The 19,278-nt window shown below is 44.9% G+C and overlaps 1 protein-coding gene across 28 annotated transcripts in view; it reads left to right on the top strand.

Moving 5' to 3' along the window:
• The first annotated feature begins 18,525 nt into the window (after positions 1-18,525).
• Positions 18,526-19,278, top strand: part of Cadps (calcium-dependent secretion activator 1) — a 537,366-nt gene continuing 536,613 nt past the window's right edge. For 13 of the 28 annotated variants that reach the window (XM_069317990.1, XM_069317986.1, XM_069317987.1 and 10 more), the window contains exon 1: positions 18,528-18,784. The gene's annotated coding sequence lies outside the window, so the exon portion shown is untranslated. Of the gene's footprint in view, positions 18,785-19,278 lie in introns of all 28 variants that reach the window. The other 15 variants (XM_069317999.1, XM_069317995.1, XM_069318006.1 and 12 more) reach the window with 5 other exon arrangements.

Genomic DNA, 19,278 nt, shown 5'->3' with positions numbered 1-19,278 from the left:
AATTTTTTAGAGAGCATGTGAAAGAAGGGAACAAGCAAACTTAAACTTTCCTAGGTCTATAGCCAGCCCATCCTCAGGCCCAGTCCATTACCAGGAGATACCTCACCCACCCACAAACTACCTAGAAACTTATCTATATATTTGTGATGGTCTGCAACCATATTACGATTCCAGTAATAGTTTACATGTAAACTGGCAAATGAACCTTTGTGGTAAACATATTATTCTGAAGTTATAACTATTGTAATAGAAATAGTTAATTTAAAATATAAAAAGTGTATGCTGAAAACGTTTTCTTTGAAGAATATGGTTTTCTGTAAATAGAATTCACGAGCACACTGAAATAGTTTTCGAATTCCATATTTCACATTATCGTCAATAATACATCATACATAGAATTAACGTAGGAAAACGTAACGAAACCTAACCAAACAAAACCTTAACTTAACCTAACCATGGATAGAGAGTAGGTAATATCACAAACAGCACAAATTATGCATTCGTTCCCAATCCATTCCCTTGAGGGGATCACCTCCCTGTGGGCACGTTAAGCTATATTTCTTTGTATACACAAATTTCCAGATTCTATGATTGGTCAAGCCCAACCACTTGGGTTGGACGGTAGCGCAACGGTCTCGCTTCATTTAGGTCGGCGTTCAATTCCCGACCATCCAAGTGGTTGGACACAATTCCTTTCCCCCCGTCCCATCCCAAATCCTTATCCTGATCCCTTCCAAGTGCTATATAGTCGTAATGGCTTGGCGCTTTCTCCTGATAGATCCCTTCCCCCTATGATTGGTCAGTTTTGTTTCACTTCTTAACGAGATGCGTGCTAGTGACTGTGCAAGATTGTACCACCCAATCACCATTGTACTGTACTTTAACAACCCCATGTAACTTATTGTATATTAATAAATACAAAATAATAAAAGTAACGTTTTGTATATTTCCGTTTTACTGTATGTTTGTGGCTCGTGGGTTTACTGTAAGTATGAATGGGCTTTGTAGTTTTACTACCAGTATGCATGTGCCTATTTACTACCAATATGACTTGGTTTTACAGTCAGTATATGCGTATCTATGCGGTAAGGTTTTAGAGTGAATATGACTAGCTGTCTGTGCATGAGAGCTTCAGACTGGAAAGAGAGCTTCGTCACATGTGGCCAGACTCCCGCTGGTATTGATTGTGGTCGAGAGTATTAAACGTCCAAGGTCGCCTAGATTTTCTTGGAGAACATAGTTCTTAATTCAAAGTTTAAACATGAAAGTCAATGTCTTTCTATATTTAAATCGCAACTTTCAATGTAATTAGAAAATTGACTGAGGTATTGAAATAGTCATTATCGTGAAGGTTTAGTCTTCACCTTTAGGTTCGGGTGAAGGTCAGTCATTATAACAAAAAAATTTCTAACATCGACTAATTACAGATGAATTGTCGTGTTCGCCGAGATGTTTTGATGGTCAGCCAGTTACTTACATGGCTAAACTAGAGTCCAAGATCTGTTGTGAGCTAAATTACCCACAAAACGTCTTTCGTGAGGTAAGACATTGCTCAATATTTCTGGATTTTTTACCTGAATTTGCCTGTGTCCAGCTGTTTAATGTCGAAAACAGGAGGTCGGTGCCTCGGTCCACGTGACCACACTCGCGGGGTGAGGTGTGACTTGGGATGTGGTGGTGGTAGAGGTGATGATGGTTGGGGGTGATGATGGTTCGGAGTGATGATAGGTGGTGGTGGTAGGAGTGGTGATGATGATGTCACAACAACGTAATATCACTATGGGTGAGGACGCGTCTCAGGGGTGACCCGGGACGTTGGTTCCATATCCTGCCGTCCTGCTATAAAGATTTTCTTAATGATTGCTTTCATCCACCAGAGTCACAGGACAACGAGGGTACAAATAGCCTAAACTTCTCTATCCTTCTGAGATGTATTTTATTATTTCAGTAAACTTACTTGAACTTGATCATCAGAGATTCGATCTCCAACCTAAAAAATGCGAGATCGTTGTTCTACCAACCAGACCATAGATGTTCGCAATAATAAACATCTCAGAAGTACTTTTTCTCTCCCTTCTTCCCAACCACTTTGGCAGGACGGTAGAGCGACGGGCTCGCTTCATGCTGGTCGGCGTTCAATCCCCGACCGTCCAAGTGGTTGGACAACATTCCTTTACCCCCGTTCCATTCCAAATCCTTATCCTAACCCCTTCCAAGTGGCCCCAAGACCCCTTACCCCAAGCATCTGGCCTCCTACTTCGGACAGACAGGCAAACAGACATATATTTTATATTATAGATATAGAACCGAATAATTCCAGTATTATTCCAAAAGTACATTGCCTGGCAGTTACTGACACGTATTTCCCCTTGTCATAAAAGTATATGTGTGTACGTCTGATACCATACTACTTGTGCAAAGGAGGAATTGTATATGTTTATCTCTCAGAATGTTCGGCAATATGTTTATTGTTTGTGATATGTGTCTATGTATGTATGAACACGATGTACTGAACGGGGTGAGAATAGCTTGAGCTACCTCATCCCTTTGTGTGTATTTTACCTCAATAAACTTATTTCAATTTCAATTTCAATTCCCCTTGTGTTCGGCGTGGACTGGTAATATTTGTGGCTTCATAGTTGTGGGCCGGAAGCTCACCGGGATGACTGTACTGTGAGGTGTCTCCATGTCTAGTGGCCAGGTGAGGCTGGGGGAGTGTTGTGAGGGTCTGGTGGCAGACCTACCACCACATAACCACTTATCAACCACTGACACCATCACCACTACCTCCCACACCATCACCACTACCTCCCACACACATATCATCACTATCCATCTCTAACTATCGCCAATACCATTACTATCTGCTACCACTACACCCACCAGCATCCATCATCATCAACTACCACCACTACTACCACCTCCGGAGTCTCTGCAGCAGGAATTTTCACTTCATTGATTCCCGGAGACTGCTGCCGGGGAGGACGTGTCCGGTGCTCACCCCAGTTGCTGCAGCTGACGTGTGGCTTCCACACTGCAAAGTGCTCAAGTGTACACTGTCTCCATCACTGTCCAGCTTCACTACACTGTCTTCATCACTGTCCAGCTTCACTACACTGTCTTCATCACTTTGTCCAGTTTCACTACACTGTCTTCATCACTTTGTCCAGCTTCACTACACACTGTCTTCATCACTTTGTCCAGCTTCACTACACACTGTCTTCATCACTGTCCAGCTTCACTACACATTGTCTTCATCACTTTGTCCAGCTTCACTACACACTGTCTTCATCACTGTCCAGCTTCACTACACACTGTCTTCATCACTTTGTCCAGCTTCACTACACACTGTCTTCATCACTTTGTCCAGCTTCACTACACACTGTCTTCATCACTGTAACTATTGTTTACTCGTCCACTTACAAATAACGTCGCTTTTCCCTCGTATGCGCTACGGCCAAAAATTAACGTACTAGAAATTGGAAATTTATTTTCCAAATGAAATGCCCCCAAAATAGCAAGGTTTAGTTTTCTTGTTTCAAAACGTCATAAAACTGTTAATTTAAAGTGTCCTTTTCTAACCTAACAGACTAAGCCAGAGGACCCAAAACAGAAAACGGGACAGGACGTCACTTTCGCCAGCCGCTTCCATTTTCTATCTAGTAGGGTAATTTTTAGCCTTAGTTCGCATACGAGGGAAAAGCGACATTATTTGTAAGAGGACGGGTTGGTATTTTGTATTAGATATTGTCATCCTTACTCTAATATCTTTATTAGAACAAGCATCATTCTATCTTAACTACACCTTCACTACCCTTCACCACCTTCCCTACCCTTCACCACCTTCCTTACCCTTCACCACCTTCCCTACCCTACATGGACTTTTCTGACCTTAACTACTTTCCCAACCCATAACCACTTGCTCTTCATCAATGTAATCATTTTCTCTCCATACTGTCTTTATTAATAATTAAACTCCCTCTCTCTCTCTCTCTCTCTCTCTCTCTCTCTCTCTCTCTCTCTCTCTCTCTCTCTCTCTCTCTCTCTCTCTCTCTCTCTCTCTCTCTCTCTCTCTCTCTCTCTCTCTCTCTCTCTCTCTCTCTCTCTCTCTCCTCTCTCTCTCTCTCTCTCTCTCTCTCTCTCTCTCTCTCTCTCTCTCTCTCTCTCTCTCTCTCTCTCTCTCTCTCTCTCTCTCTCTCTCTCTCTCTCTCTCTCTCTCTCTCTCTCTCTCTCTCTCTCTCTCTCTCTCTCTCTCCCTCTCTCTCTCTCTCTCTCTCTCTCTCTCTCTCTCTCTCTCTCTCTCTCTCTCTCTCTCTCTCTCTCTCTCTCTCTCTCTCTCTCTCTCTCTCTCTCTCTCTCTCTCTCTCTCCCTCTCTCTCTCTCTCTCTCTCTCTCTCTCTCTCTCTCTCTCTCTCTCTCTCTCTCTCTCTCTCTCTCTCTCTCTCTCTCTCTCTCTCTCTCTCTCTCTCCAATCTTTCCAATCACTCCAATCTTTCCAATCACTCCAATCTTGTATTCCAAACATTTTCTGCGTGAGGATGGGCAGGATACCCAATGAGTAGACAACGATAGAAAAGTCGGCCAGGGTTGGACATAATGCTCTGGATGAGATGTTGGACGAATGGCAGGATAGGAAATCTACGAGATGTGCCTTGGAGGATGGGTGATAATAGGGCTAGGTAAGCAGGGTATGTATGGGGTCAGGATAGGCAGGATATATGGGCTTGTAGACAGGATATATGGGCGAGTGACGGATACCAGTCCAGACGGCGCCTCTGCCTGCACTCCGGCCGGCATGGGACGAAAACTTCTAGTTCGTGGCAGCTGCAGCAGCAGCCACGAGCAGTGATAATGATTGTGCTCACTGAAAACTGCTGGTGATTTGGTGGCGTCGGTGGTATGGTGAGTCACCATCGCCACTTCACAAGTGAAGGCGACCAGTGCTACACCACCACAGGCAGGCGACCAGCGCCACACCACCACAGTAACATGGGCCATAACTTACACAGTATAAACATGAATGAGGTGAGAGGAATGTTGTGGAGCAGGAGGACGACCCACCGTGACGCCTGGGTCGTCTTCTCATTATGTGCCTGTTGCAGGAGAAGTTCTTACTGTATACTGTATGACTTAACACTTTATAAACTAGCATTTGTTTGGTATAGTGCTAGGGGCAGTCGGATCGCAGCCCAAAGGTCCGGGGTTCGATTCCTGCGGTAGGACAGAAGCGTACTTTGTGCACCGTTTGCTTTCACCTGACATCTCTGTTCTCCTGAGCTACAGCCCTAGTACAAGTGCTCTGTAGTGCACCCTTCCCTTGGTGCATGACGCCCCTGCTTACATAGCTTCATGGTCACTTACACTGGAAGACAGAAGAGTAAGGGAGACATGATCACTACCTACAAAATTCTCAGAGGAATTGACAGGGTAGATAAGGATAAACTTGTTAACACGGGTGGGACGCGAACAAGGGGACACAGGTGGAAGCTGAGTACCCAAATAAGCCACAGGGACGTTAGAAAGAAATTTTTCAGTGTCAGAGTAGTTAACAGGTGGAATGCATTAGGCAGTGATGTGGTGGAGGCTGACTCCATACACAGTTTCAAATGTAGATATGATAGAGCCCAGTAGACTCAGGAACCTGTACATCAGTTGAGAGGCGGGACCAAAGAGCCAGAGCTCAACCCCCGCAAGCACAACTCGGTGAGTACCCCTGTTGGCCTGCTCAAACTACTTTCACCACTGCTGCTATACCTAAGCTCGTAAAAAAAATTCTGTCAGTTTTTTGTAGGATGTTGTAATTTTTATAACAAAATTTAATTATCTTCTAAATTTTATAAATTGTACTTTTGTGAATTCAGTTTAAGGACGCAGTGTGAAGTGGATGAAATCTTTGTCACAGGATGTCTTAATTTATACTATCCCTGGCTTGTTCTCGCTTAATCCAGTATCACCAAGAGTTTCGTCTATGTTCTATAACATTAAGAAAAGTTTACAGTTGAGAATGAGAATGCTGGGACGCTGCCTCTCTTAGATGTGTTGATGTCTAATAGTAGTGATGGAGTTGTTACTAGTGTTTACAGTAACCACACTTGGACTGGGTTAGGGCCTTACCTATCTGTCCCTTCTTCCACCTTTGTTGAAATAAAATTTGGTTAAAACTGCAATTTATAGATATGCTTTGTAAATCTGAATTTGTTGTTGTGTATTTGTCCAAATTAATTCTTTTTCAATTTAGAAGTTTCTCTTTTTGGGGAGTTTTTGAATAATGTACCTGCTGCTTGGGTAACAGCTTCTCCGTATTAAGCTACCCTGGCTTTGCGCCCTGGAGAGGCTACTCCAGACCGACAACCAGAGCACAACTCCATAGTCTCCTGAGACTGATGGATGCCTACTACTAGTTTGAATCTGGGGATATCAAAGATATATTTATTTATAGTGATGGTTCATGGTTCTTAAAGATATTAACTATGTCTCCCTTTTTATGGATATTTGAGTTACTAATTAGGAAACAGTTAACCATTCTGCTTCAGTGTAACTATCCCCAGATTAATTTCACATTGATTTTTATAAGTTCTAATATTATTGGTAAATGGTTTAAATTTAAAAATGTCCTTTCCATCTCGTTGTGCTAATATTGTTTACCATCTACACATGTTTCATCTCTAATATCAGACTAATATTGTTTACCTTCTACACATGTTTCATCTCTAATATCAGACTTTTTGGAAGTGAATTTCGTAACTTTTATATTAGAATTTATGAGCATCGAAGCTTGGCCTGCATATATGAACTCCTTTCCTCTTCTCAAACCACCTCATTCCCTCGTTGGGAATCATACAATTGAATTTGAATTAAAGACAAGAAACTTAAAATTTGTAGCTAGATCTCCCAACAGACTTGATCTAAGGACACTAGAGAGCTTATATATATCAGACTAAATAAACTTCTCTGAATTCCGTACAACTTTCTGTTCCCCAATGTACGTTAAAGCATCAATTTCCTCGGGTCTCCTCTTTTGTTTTGTTTTCAATTTGTGTGGATCCCGGGAGCCGGTCCTTAAAGGGAGCCGGTCGGCCGAGCGGACAGCACGCTGGACTTCTGATCCTGTGGTCCCGGGTTCGATCTCGGGCGCCGGCGAGAAACAATGGGCACAGTTTCTTTCACCCTATGCCCCTGTTACCTAGCAGTAAAATAGGTACCTAGGTGTTAGCTGTCACGGGCTGAGGCCTGGTCGAGGACCGGGCTCCGAAATCATCTCAAGATAGTCTCAAGATATCCTATCCCATGTTGGAGTTGGAAAACATGACTTTGTAGATCGATTGGCCAATGAGGCTTGTTGATTATGACTTTGGACTATCTAATGCAATTATTAGAAACATACAAATTAAAGAAATTAATTCAGATTTAGAAGAACTAAGAAATGCCCAGAGACCTGAAAGCTGCAGTATTGAAAGTTATGACAAGTTTTGTAATAATAGGTATTTGTATGGTCAGCACAGTAACCGGACCAGGCAATGTGATGTAGTCATTGCGCGAATTCGCCTTGGCTATAGACACATCTGGCAGGTTAGTGAGGCTGAGCCACTACCAGAATATTCAGATTGTAAACTCTGTGATAAACGTTTAATGCATTCACTAGAACACTATATTGATGAATGTGAAACCGTAAAGGACTTTAGACCTTCTGACCTCTTGTACCACCAACTGTGTAACTATTTTATTGACTCAGGTGTTCTGGACGACATCCTAACAATTTATCCAAAATTTGCTTGTCCATTTTAAAGAATGAAGAACAATTTTTATTTATATTACTTTTAAGCTGCATCAGTTATGAACCCATCCCTGCCCTTGTGTGGCAGTGCACAGTAGAAAGTTGTTTTCACATATCCATACATTAAAACATTGATTGTAACCGTGATATATATGTGCTTCAGCCTACAGTTTAGACCTATTGTCTTGTGTAGGACCCTCTGTCCTGCGTGACAGTGAATACCACCATTATCCTCACTTTAATAAGACTTTATCGAAATCCTCAGATTAGCCAAAATTTAAATTAATTTTGTCAATAAAGATGTTAATAATAATAATTGTTTTCTTTGAACCGTTTTTAGTTGTAATCGTTTGTGACTTGTTTCGTGCTCCCTCTCCGGCCCGTACGGTGAGCACCACGGTGTCCTCTCTTGTTCTCCCTCTCCGGCCTGTACGGTGAGCACCACGGTGCCCTCTCTTGTTCTCCCTCTCCGGCCCGTACGGTGAGCACCACGGTGTCCTCTCTTGTTCTCCCTCTCCGGCCTGTACGGTGAGCACCACGGTGCCCTCTCTTGTTCTCCCTCTCCGGCCTGTACGGTGAGCACCACGGTGCCCTCTCTTGTTCTCCCTCTCCGGCCTGTACGGTGAGCACTACGGTGTCCTCTCTTGTTCTCCCTCTCCGGCCCGTACGGTGAGCACCACGGTGCCCTCTCTTGTTCTCCCTCTCCGGCCTGTACGGTGAGCACTACGGTGTCCTCTCTTGTTCTCCCTCTCCGGCCCGTACGGTGAGCACCACGGTGCCCTCTCTTGTTCTCCCTCTCCGGCCTGTACGGTGAGCACCACGGTGCCCTCTCTTGTTCTCCCTCTCCGGCCTGTACGGTGAGCACCACGGTGCCCTCTCTTGTTCTCCCTCTCCGGCCTGTACGGTGAGCACCACGGTGCCCTCTCTTGTTCTAATGTTATGTTATCTTGCCATACTAGTTATTGTTCTGTAAGACCAAACAAGACTTTATAATGATCAGAAGGTTCTAGAAAAAGGAGACAACAAAGTAAGATACAATATCGCTTAATTAACTTTTAAGGTAAATTTTTGTTGCATGTATCTTATTAGTTTTGTATTATATTCTTTCAACCACTTTTTTTTTACAGTATTTTATGTTTTATCTGTGCATTTTATCAGGTTCCCGAGGATGATGATATGAGCTATACTGTATATCAAAACATTGAACATTATAACATCTCAAAATATTATGTTCCCTGTAGTATACTAGACGGGTTCGTTCTCGACTCGCAATCGGGAATTCCAGGTTTGAATCCCGGACGGGACAAAAATAGTTTGGCGAGTTTCGGATCGACTAATGCCGTTGTTCACATATCAGTAAATAGATGCCCAGTCATGGGATTTCTCAAGGAATTGGGTTCCAAGCTCATTGACGTCACCAGAGACCCAAGGGCTTCCAGTTTTTTGTTTCAGCGTCTCAGTGTGGCGATCCAGAGGGGAAATGCTTGCTGCGTCCTCGGTTCCTGTCCAGAAGCGGAGAAGCTTCAAGAGATCCATAACCTTTAGGCATTTGTCTTGTATGTTTTGTAACCTTTAAATACACAATAAAGGAAAAAAAAAGGGGAAGGGGGTGGTAGGAGAAAAGCACACAGAAACTGTATTGGAGGGGACCCACATTCCCTCCAATGCGTTATGTGTGGTTTCCTCCGAGGCTATGGGTCCCCCTTCTTCCAGTCAGAGGTGTAATATATATATATATATATATATATATATATATATATATATATATATATATATATATATATATATATATATATTATATAATATGTTGTACCTAGTAGCCAGAACGCAGTTCTTGGCCTACTATGCAAGACCCGATTTGCCTAATAAGCCAAGTTTTCCAGAATTTTAATATTTTTCAAGTTTTTTCTTATGAAATGATAGTTATTCATTTCATTATGTTTGAGCTAATTTTTTTAAGTTTGATTTAAAACTAACGTAGATATATGACCTGCCCTACCTAACCTAACCTATCTTAACCTAACCTAAACTAACATAACTAAATCAATAATTTATGTTCTTAATATAATATAATAATAATATTTAAAATAAACCAATAGGAAACAATTTATTGAAAATAAAGGAAATCATTCGGCCTATTAGGCAAATCGAGCCTTGCATAGTAGGCCGAGAAGTGCGTTCTGGCTACTAGGTACAACATATATATATATATATATATATATATATATATATATATATATATATATATATATATATATATATATATATATATAACTAGATAAGTTTGTTGTTTGGTTTCATAAACTTCGGGAGGGTTATTAGTCCACGCAAGAGTTCACTGACCAACCAGCAAGTATAATCAGGACCTATACACCGACAAATGGGGAACATTGACTGGGTGTGCATAATGAAGCTGCAGGTCTGGTATGAGTTCCACAAATAATAAAGCGCTGCACACTTCATGGAGGCCAGTGTGAGGAGCACCAGAGGCATATTAATTAAAGGGAAAATTAGTTTTCCTCGTGTCCATCATTATTGTCCTCACCTACTGCCTCTTTCGTGTCTTACCGGGCAGCCTAGTGAAGGCGAGGCTCGGCCCTCCACCCACGCAAAAAGCAGTAAGATTAATAATGCGTCAAGTCTGTGTAGAATTAGTTCACCCATTGTCACATAGTATGCTTTGAGTTTATGCCTTGCTCAACTTTCGGGTCTGATAGAACAACATTAAAAAATGCGTAAACGCACACAGTTAATGAAGCACAAATCACGAGACAACGTGACATACAGTAATTGACAATGTCGGGTTGGGCAGGTGGCTGAAAGCGACGGATCTCCAAGTCATCAGCAATGTGTAGTCATGGCGCCCAGCTGTGTGATAATTAAAATGTACAGTCTATTTTTATCCTCGTGACCATGATGTATGTTTAATGTCCAATATTAGGAATATGTGTACGTCACTATACAGCCTCGTATTTAAAGTTTTATTTTTGGTTACTCGTTACCATATTTTCCTTCGAGTGTTGTTTAACGATAATAACTGTGAAGATGGAGCGGCTGACGGTGTGGAAGCCAAGCTGTTGGCGGCTTGTTGGTGGAGAGTGAGTCTGGCCGCCGGACACATAACGAGTCAGACTGCTGATATAATAATCTTGGCGCCAGGGCGAGAACGCACTGGTCGTCTTCTACAGTAAGGTCGTCTGCGAGTTGTTTTCCACTGGGAATGTCATTCATAATACAGGAGCTGCTGGAGCGCTGTGAGCAGTGGGTACATTGTATAGGTTGTCTTTCAAGAGTAAGCACCAGACGGGAGTCCTTCTGGCTGAGGGCTTCTCGAATTTACTTCAACATATATTACCAAAATGTTTTGTTAATATATGTTGAAGTCGCCTTTAATTAGTTTTTTATTCTATTAACACTGAATTTTGCTTCACATATAGGCCTACTGAGGGGAGCATTGGGGGGGGGGGGGGGGGGGGAACTACTTAGGTTTCAGAGACGGTGTCCTCAGGAACCCCGGGGCCTCTAAGTCGGCAACACTGATGAAATCATTGTGGCAGGCGCCGGTGGTCGACCAACAGGCGGGCCGGAGGCCAGCGGGGCACTAACATTAAAAACATTATCTCGGACAATTGCTCTAAAATGTTCACTTCAGTTACTCGTGAAACATAATTGTTTATATTATCGTTCTACTGTGATGGAGCCAGTTTTTCTCAAGATGCCATTAAGCGGGAGATATATTGCTACTTGATAAATATGACCAGCTTAGGCCCGCGCAGGAATGTCCCTGCAAAAAAAAAACAAAAAAAAAAACAGCGTTATATTTATCAAGTTCTGGCTCGACGTACAATACATTATAGTACAAAATCACTGAAGGCCCTCCCCGTTCTGCTGATTTGCCACACCGTGAAGATTACACAACCTTTGAGCCAAATCAGCAGCGTACAAACCCAAGCAAGACAACTAACGGAACAACTGGTGTCTGCCTGTCCCTGACGATGTATGCCCCAGGCCGCCATGATTAACTTACACTGCCGTTAGTAGACTGCTTCTCTGCTCAACACGGCCGTCAGCGACGGTGTCGCAGTTGAACAAGGAAACACTTATTTCCAAACCAGAAAGGGTCTGTGTATAGCACGAAACTAACAGTAAGCACTGGTCCTACCAGCACTCCTAACACCTTAGTGTATCTGGCCAACCCAAATTATAAAAGATGAGCGCTAAAGCGCAGTATAAGATGAGATAAAAGATGAGCTTATACTGCTAAAGGGCAGTATAAGATAAGATAAAAGATGAGCGCAGTAAAGAGCGCTTTCTCTGTGATATAGTTTTAAGTCTTACGGTATACTGAGCTTCATCATATAGACACGAATCTTCCTTGACGTGATCCCTGGCATTATCAGTGTGCAAAACATTGCTGTTTTTGGCACTGTGCCAACTTCAAACGATTGTATGGGAAGACAAATATGTCTTCTGCCTGCCTTCCGTCGCCACATATTGCGTGGAGAAGACCACATAACAACCTTCCACCCTGACATTTATAACAATCACTCAGTTTTGTTAGTGTGTCACTTCTCTACCTCACCGTTCTTCAACACAATGTTTATGTTGGTCTTACTGAGGTAGACGAGATGAAGGGTCCCACTGTGGCAGGTGAGGCGGACCAGTTGTCACCTTCCCCACTCTTCACTACCTTTCCTAAATTTCTTCACTTCCCTGCCCTTCAGTACCTACCATACCCCCCCCCCCTCACTACCTTCCCTTCACCGCTGTAATCATCTTCACTACATACTATCTTCATCAATAAATAAACTGCTTAAGAACTCTACAATCCCTGGTAAACCCAACATAAACCAGAACTCTACAATCCCTGGTGGACCAATAAACCAGAACTCTACAATCCCTGGTAAACCCAACATAAACCAGAACTCTACAATCCCTGGTAAACCCAACATAAACCAGAACTCTACAATCCCTGGTAAACCCAACATAAACCAGAACTCTACAATCCCTGGTGGACCAATAAACCAGAACTCTACAATCCCTGGTGGACCAATAAACCAGAACTCTACAATCCCTGGTAAACCCAACATAAACCAGAACTCTACAATCCCTGGTGGACCAATAAACCAGAACTCTACAATCCCTGGTAAACCCAACATAAACCAGAACTCTACAATCCCTGGTGGACCAATAAACCAGAACTCTACAATCCCTGGTAAACCCAACATAAACCAGAACTCTACAATCCCTGGGGGACCAATAAACCAGAACTCTACAATCCCTGGTAAACCCAACATAAACCAGAACTCTACAATCCCTGGGGGACCAATAAACCAGAACTCTACAATCCCTGGTGGCGCAATAAAGAGCTTCAGGAATTTAAATAAGACATTCTGAGAATATCGTGAAGGAGCCCCGCGTGAGGACCAGTAGCGTCGTGTCACTGGGGAACTTTATTAAGCACGTAAAGATGATTGAGAAATTCCACAACAAGAGCAGCTATGAAGACAGAGTGAGAGAGCGAACCTCACCGTGCTGAGGGAAGGGTGACATGGGGGTGTGGGGTCAGGACGAGGGGTCACGCATGGGGGGTGGGGTCACGCATGGGGTGGGGTCAGGACGACGGGGTCACGCATGGGGGTGGGGTCAGGACGAGGGGTCACGCATGGGGGTGGGGTCAGGACGACGGGGTCACGCATGGGGGTGGGGTCAGGACGACGGGGTCACGCATGGGGGGTGGGGTCAGGACGACGGGGTCACGCATGGGGGGTGGGGTCAGGACGACGGGGTCAGGACGACGGGGTCACGCATGGGGGTAAGGTCAGGACGAGGGGGGTCACGCATGGGGGGGTGGGGTCAGGACGATGGGTCACGCATAGGGGGTGGGGTCAGGACGACGGGGTCACGCATGGGGGTGGGGTCAGGACGACGGGGTCACGCATGGGGGGTGGGGTCAGGACGACGGGGTCAGGACGACGGGGTCACGCATGGGGGTGGGGTCAGGACGAGGGTGGTCACGCATGGGGGTGGGGTCAGGACGACGGGGTCACGCATGGGGGTGGGGTCAGGACGACGGGGTCACGCATGGGGGTGGGGTCAGGACGAGGGGGTCACGCATGGGGGGGTGGGGTCAGGATGATGGATCACACATGGGGGTGGGGTCAGGACAATGGGTCACGCATGGGGGGTGGGGTCAGGACGACGGGGTCACGCATGGGGGTGGGGTTAGGATGATGGGTCACGCATGGGGGGTGGGGTCAGGATGATGGGTCACGCATGGGGGTGGGGTCAGGACGATGGGTCACGCATGGGGGGTGGGGTCAGGACGATGAGTCACACATGGGGGGTGGGGTTAGGACGATGGGTCACGCATGGGGGGTGGGGTCAGGACGATGAGTCACACATGGGGGGTGGGGTTAGGACGATGGGTCGCGCATGGGGGGTGGGGTCAGGACGATGGGTCACGCATGGGGGGTGGGGTCAGGACGATGAGTCACACATGGGGGGTGGGGTTAGGACGATGGGTCACGCATGGGGGGTGGGGTTAGGACTATGGGAAGGCAGCCTGGACCAACCACAATTTGGTTGCTTCAATTCCCCTGAGGGCAGCAGACCTTCCATCAGCAGCAGGCAGTGTGTTGTCGAAATTTACTGACTCAGTGTATTATAAACTGTGTGTGTGTATTCACCTAGTTGTATTCACCTAGTTGTGTTTGCGGGGGTTGAGCTTTGCTCTTTCGGCCCGCCTCTCAACTGACAATCAACAGTTTACTAACTACTATTATTTTTTTCCCACACCACACACACCCTAGGAAACAGCCCGGGACAGCTGACTAACTCCCAGGTACCTATTTACTGCTAGGTAATGTGTGTACTTACCTAGTTGTGTTTGCGGGGGTTGAGCTCTGGCTCTTTGGTCCCGCCTCTCAACTGTCAATCAACTGGTGTACAGGTCCCTGAGCCTACTGAGCTCTATCATATCTACATTTGAAACTGTGTATGGAGTCAGCCTCCACCACATCACTGCCTAATGCATTCCATTTGTTAACTACTCTAACACTGAAAAAAAATTTCTAACGTCTCTGTGGCTCATTTGGGTACTAAGTTTCCACCTGTGTCCCCTTGTTCATGTTCCATCCGTGTGTACACACCGAGTTGTACTCACCGAGTTGTGCTTGCGGGGGTTGAGCTCTGGCTCTTTGGTCCCGCCTCTCAACTGGTGTACAGATTCCTGAGTCTACTGGGCTCTATCATATCTACATTTGAAACTGTGTTTGGAGTCAGCCTCCACCACATCATGTGTGTGTGTGTGTGTGTGTGTATGTGTGTGTGTGTGTGTGTGTACTCACCTAGTTGTATTTGTGGGGGTTGAGCTCTAGCTCTCTGGTCCCGCCTCTCAACTGTCAGTCAACCGGCGTACAGATTCTTGAGCCTATTGGGCTCTATCAAATATACATTTAAAACTGTGTATGTGTGTGTGTATTTACTTATTTGTATTTACCTGTTTTTACCTCCAGGATCGAGCTGTAGTTCACGGACATTGCCTTGCTTACCGTCGGTTATTTTATGTACTGACTCACATATTTTTGTCTATAATATGTATCTTCCCGCACACATGCATCACTGCGATGCAGCCTACAATAACTGCCTAATTTCCATGTACCTATTTTACTGTCAGGCATTAGGTGAAAGAAAACGAGCTCAAACGTTTCTGTCCTGTCTGGGGATTGAACACGGGTTATGAACCAAGTACCTAGTCCACTGTGCTACTTGTTTGTGTTTCTAGTTCTCAGCTTAGTTCACTTGTTCTGGTGTTGCTCGAACACTGATTCTTTGGCTATTAGTTTGTTCACTTTGAAATCTAGTATGTCGCTATCAAGTCTCCCCTGTGCCTCCTCCTCCTCTCCATTGTGATAGTGCTGTCCAGTTCCCTCAGTCTTTCCTAGTAGCTCGCGCCCACTACCATAGCAAGTCGCACTTGCTGTGGACCTGTCTAGGGGGGTAGAAATAGCCTAAGCTACTCTATCCCTTTGAGATGTAGTTCTTTCTTGTCTCAATAAACATACTTGAACTTGAACTTGGACCTGTGGACCTTGTGCTCTTGTGGCTCTTCTCTAGTTCCGTTTTAAGTCCTTTCAATCATACCTACAAACTCGGTACTCACAGAATGGCTTACAACTGAAAATTCATAATTTATACTTTCGTAACGTAGCCATATTTGTGGACCTAAGAACTGCAGGATAAGTTACTCCTTTGTGCTTAATTTTCAACAGTTATCCTTATATTGGTAATGCTTTCATGTCACCATGTTAAACCAGGTAAGTTAGAATGGCAGAGCTGCGCCTGGGGCCCGGGCTCGAGCCCCGCTGCTGCTGCCACAGGGAGATGAATCTGAATTAGTCAAAATTTAACGTCACATTGCACCAGTGAGGCTACAATACCCTGTCAGGTCGTAGAGGCTCCAGGTCGTAGAGGCTCCAGGTTGTAGAGGCTCCAGGTCGTAGAGGCTCCAGGTCGTAGAGGCTCCAGGTCGTAGAGGCTCGAGGACGGAGAGGCTCCAGGTCGTAGAGGCTCCAGGTCGTAGAGGCTCCAGGTCGTAGAGGCTCCAGGTCGTAGAGGCTCGAGGACGGAGAGGCTCCAGGTCGTAGAGGCTCGAGGTCGGAGAGGCTCCAGGTCGGAGAGGCTCCAGGTCAGGGAGAAGGATGCAGCGTCAATAAGCTGCACTAATGCTACACGGTAAATCTTACAAGACAAGATGTGAGGCTTCAGGTGAAAAATGAAATATCTGACAGGCGGGAAATATTACGTGGGACGTGAGGCCTTACAGGAGGTGGGGGGGGGGGGTGTTAGTGGTCGAGGTGGGGGGGGGGTGCTAGTGGTCCAGGTGGGGGGGGGTGTTAGTGGTCGAGGTAGGGTTAGTCGTGTGTGCGAATGGGGATTTAGAGGTAAGGGTGTTCATGGAGAAAGGGCGGGGGAATTGGTAATGGTTAGTTTGTATATCAGAAGTTTGTGTAGGGAGGGGAAGTTGGTTTAGGGGAAGGGATGGGGTGTAAAAGTGGATTCCGCTTCTAGATGTGTCTGTAGGGTCCATCATCAGGTTTTGAGCGCCGTTTTTCGAAAATTAATAACGCATTGACTTTGTGGGTATAGGGAGTATAATTACCAGTAAAAGGTTGAGGAAGAGGATTTGGGTGTGTAGTGAACTCACCTATTTGTACTCCGCTACTTGTGCCTGCAGCTGCTGGTTGTCTAATGCAATGATTCCCGACTTATTTTTCTGTGTAATCACCTAGTTGTGCTTGCGGGGGTTGAGCTTTGCTCTTTGGTCCCGCCTCTCAACTGTCAATCATCTATTACTAACAACTAACTATTTTTTTTCCAGACACACACACACACACACACACCCAGGAAGCAGCTCCGTAACAGCTGTCTAACTCCCAGATACCTATTTACTGCTAGATAACAGGGGCATTCGGGATGAAAAAAACTTTGCTCATTTGTTTCTGCCTGGTCCGAGAATGGAACCCGGGCCACAGAATTACGAGTACTGCGCGCTGGCTGCTAAGCTACCTGACCCCCCAGTGTGTGTGTACTTACCTAGTTGTGCTTGCGGGGGATGAGCTCTGGCTCTTCGGTCCCGCCTCTCTACAGTCAGTCAACTAATGTACAGGTTCCTGAGCCTACTGGGCTCTATCATATCTACACTTGAAGCTGTGTATGGAGTCTTCCTCCACCTCATCACTTCCTAATGCATTCCATTTGTCTACTACTCTAACATTGAAACAATTCTTTCTAATATCTCTATGGCTCATTTGGGCACTCAGTTTCCACCTGTGTCCCCCTAGTGCGTGTGCCCCTTGTGTTAAATAGTCTTTCTTTATCTACCCTATCAATTCCTCTGAGAATGTTGTATGTGGTGATCATGTCCCCCTCTAATTCTTCTGTCTTCCAGTTATATGAGGTTTAATTCCCGTAGTGTGTGTGTGTGTGTGTGAAATAACTACAGTTTCTGGAGTGCCGTCAGATGTGGAGCACTAGCGAGGTTCACAGCTGTAGAGAACACTTGTGAACATCAGTGTGGCAGATGTGAAGGGCTGGGCCAGTGGAGCAGCAGCGCGGGCGGCTCTTGTTACTACTACTAACCCAGTTTCCCAGCTTTGTTGCCTAAAAACAATCTGTTTCAACGACGACTTGCAGCATATTAATAATCAACTATGATATATTGTTTATTTCGGTATCACCAGCTTGTTTACTTGAATATTCAGAACAAATATTCAGATTTAAAATATATGGCTCTGGCACAAATGCGTATTGGTGTATGTAAGAGCGAAATTGTTTCATAATTTCTAACGAAGACAGCAACATTTGTACAGTGACAGGTGCGGGGTCAAATAGGGTGGCGCTTAAGGTGCCAAAAGAGTTTATTTATATTAAAAATTAGCAAAGTAGGAGACCAGAATATTAGTATTCATCATCACGTGACATAGTTGAGTAAGTTGCTTGAAAAGCGGCAAGTTGAGCATGAACAGCGAAATCCGGAATGAACCGGCAGCGAGTTGCCAGATATAAAGATATGTTTTAAGAGTATTTCGGTATAAAACATAAAAGATCACTTTAAAACAGTCCAAAAGCACATCAATTATGAAAACAAAATTTCTTGCACCGCTTATTATTATCGATACGCAAACGAATGCCAAAAATAAATATCTGGAATAATTTTCTAGAAACAAGATTTGTAAAAGAAAACGGGACCGGCGGAACGGACCGAATCGATCGCGGACTGGAGCTCGCGCCATATTGTAGTGCGAGTGAATATCTGTGCATTACTTCAGAGTGTGAGGGTGTGGGTGGGTGTCGGCGGTGTCTGTATATCGCTGAGTCGGGTGTGTACTCTCTCTCTCTGTGGCGCTTCAGCACCGTGCTCTCAAGTCCTTCACAGTGAGAATTGGATGTGTAATTTGCAGACAAACCTCGTCGTCTGCTAACTAAGCCACTCCGCGGACAGAAAAGGTAAGAAAATTTTGACATTTTTGAGAGTTTGTCGTCTTTAATTGGGCATTCCACTTCTCCGACGACACCTCAGGCACCAGCACATCTTTCTCGGTCTCAGGTTTTCCCAAACGGATGTATGAAGCTTAGTAATACTGACGAATTAAGGATATTTACCAGGCAGTTGGATCACAGCTTTGTTGCTTAACTTTGTGGCAAAAATATGTCGGTAGATTTGAGCAGTTGTTTAGACGGGCGAGTTGACGGGTAAGACAGGTAGGTGTTAGTGCTTGTAGAGCGAGTGTGGCGCCGCTGCTGGTGGTGGTTACTATCGTGTGAACTTCCGCTGATAAAGCTCATCCCACTCCTGGCTCCTGTCTCTCTTCAGTCGTTTATTAACATCCAAATTGCTGCATAATTATTGCTTGCAGATATTTTATAAGAGCGGAAAGGCATCACTTTTCACAGTTTCACTTTTCGGCCGTCTTATTTATAATGTTTTTGTTCTCATTAAG

Source organism: Procambarus clarkii, chromosome 89 (assembly GCF_040958095.1).
Source record: "Procambarus clarkii isolate CNS0578487 chromosome 89, FALCON_Pclarkii_2.0, whole genome shotgun sequence".
NCBI classification, from domain to species: domain Eukaryota; kingdom Metazoa; phylum Arthropoda; class Malacostraca; order Decapoda; family Cambaridae; genus Procambarus; species Procambarus clarkii.
The sequence above is the reverse complement of the archived record's forward strand: the minus strand, read 5'-3'. Positions and strand labels throughout refer to the sequence as shown.